The sequence below is a fragment of the Bos indicus x Bos taurus genome, chromosome 21 (assembly GCF_003369695.1).
Source record: "Bos indicus x Bos taurus breed Angus x Brahman F1 hybrid chromosome 21, Bos_hybrid_MaternalHap_v2.0, whole genome shotgun sequence".
In the NCBI taxonomy this organism is placed as follows: Eukaryota; Metazoa; Chordata; class Mammalia; order Artiodactyla; family Bovidae; genus Bos; species Bos indicus x Bos taurus.
Genome location: NC_040096.1, coordinates 63,364,778 through 63,366,351, shown reverse-complemented (window position 1 = coordinate 63,366,351; position 1,574 = coordinate 63,364,778). Strand labels below are relative to the sequence as shown.

The 1,574-nt window shown below is 40.5% G+C and overlaps 1 non-coding gene across 1 annotated transcript; it reads left to right on the top strand.

Annotated features, from left to right (window-relative positions):
* Positions 1-466: 466 nt before the first annotated feature.
* LOC113880232 lies at positions 467-573 on the top strand. Its single transcript, XR_003507690.1, has one exon. It is a non-coding gene; the product is annotated as a U6 spliceosomal RNA (small nuclear RNA).
* Positions 574-1,574: the final 1,001 nt, after the last annotated feature.

The window sequence follows — 1,574 nt, the reverse complement described above, 5'->3', positions numbered from 1 at the left end:
AAAAATATTTTAAGTGGCATCTCTAGTTACGAGGAAAAGTTCACTTTTAATGAAGACCATTTGACTCATCAAATAAAGTTTTCTACCTCCTACACTTAACGAACTATTTTAAGTCTCCTCTTTCTTTAGACACCTACTGTTCCTATTAATTCTGATACACTATCAGTCCTCATTATAACAACCCTGAGGGACTGGAGGAACAAGTGCATTTTCCAACAGGCGAGAAGTGAGGTCACAGGAAATGGAAGGAAAATCGGAGACTTTCTAACTCCCTCCTGACCTAAGTGGTTTTTTCCCTAAGTAAGGGTCTGTGAGTTACCTTGTATATATCACAACAGTCTTAGATAATGCTGTTGATCTTCTATGTAACAATGATGTCTTGCTTCAATTAGAGATGTCTATGTGTTCCATAGGGAGGATTTATATGTCTGGTAAGACGTAAAGACTCTCTAAAGAAGAGAGCCTTGTACTCACTTTGGCAGCACATATACTAAAATTGGAACGATACAGAGAAGATTAGCATGGCCCCTGCACAGTGATGACACGCAAATTCATAAAGTGTTCCATATTTTTAGACAAATAATTTCACAATTTGTATGGAAATACAAAAAAACCTCGAATAGCTAAAGCAATCTTGAGAAAGAAGAATAGAACTGGAGGAATCAACCTGCCTGACTTCAGGCTCTACTACAAAGACACAGTCATCAAGACAGTATGGTACTGGCACAAAGACAGAAATATAGATCAATGGAACAAAATAGAAAGCCCAGAGATAAATCCATGCACCTATGGACACCTTATCTTTGACAAAGGAGGCAAGAATATACAATGGAGAAAAGACAATCTCTTTAACAAGTGGTGCTGGGAAAACTGGTCAACCGCTTGTAAAAGAATGAAACTAGAACACTTTCTAACGCCACACACAAAAATAAACTCAAAATGGATTAAAGATCTAAACGTAAGACCAGAAACTATAAAACTCCTAGAGGAGAACATAGGCAAAACACTCTCTGACATAAATCACAGCAGGATCCTCTATGACTCACCTCCCAGAATATTGGAAATAAAAGCAGAAATAAACAAATGGGACCTAATTAAAATTAAAAGCTTCTGCACATCAAAGGAAACTCTCAGTTCAGTTCAGTTCAGTCACTCAGTCGTGTCCAACTCTTTGCGACCCCATGAATCACAGCATGCCAGGCCTCCCTGTCCATCACCAACTCCCAGAGTTCACTCACACTCACGTCCATTGAGTCAGTGATGCCATCCAGCCATCTCATCCTCTGTCGTCCCCTTCTCCTCCTGCTCCAAATCCCTCCCAGCATCAGAGTTTTTTCCAATGAGTCAACTCTTCGCATGAGGTGGCCAAAGTACTGGAGTTTCAGCTTTAGCATCATTCCTTCCAAAGAACACCCAGGGCTGATCTCCTTCAGAATGGACTGATTGGATCTCCTTGCAGTCCAAGGGACTCTCAAGAGTCTTCTCCAACACCACAGTTCAAAAGCATCAATTCTTTGGCGCTCAGCAAGGTGAAAAGACGGCCTTCAGAATGGGAGAAAACAATAGCAAATGAA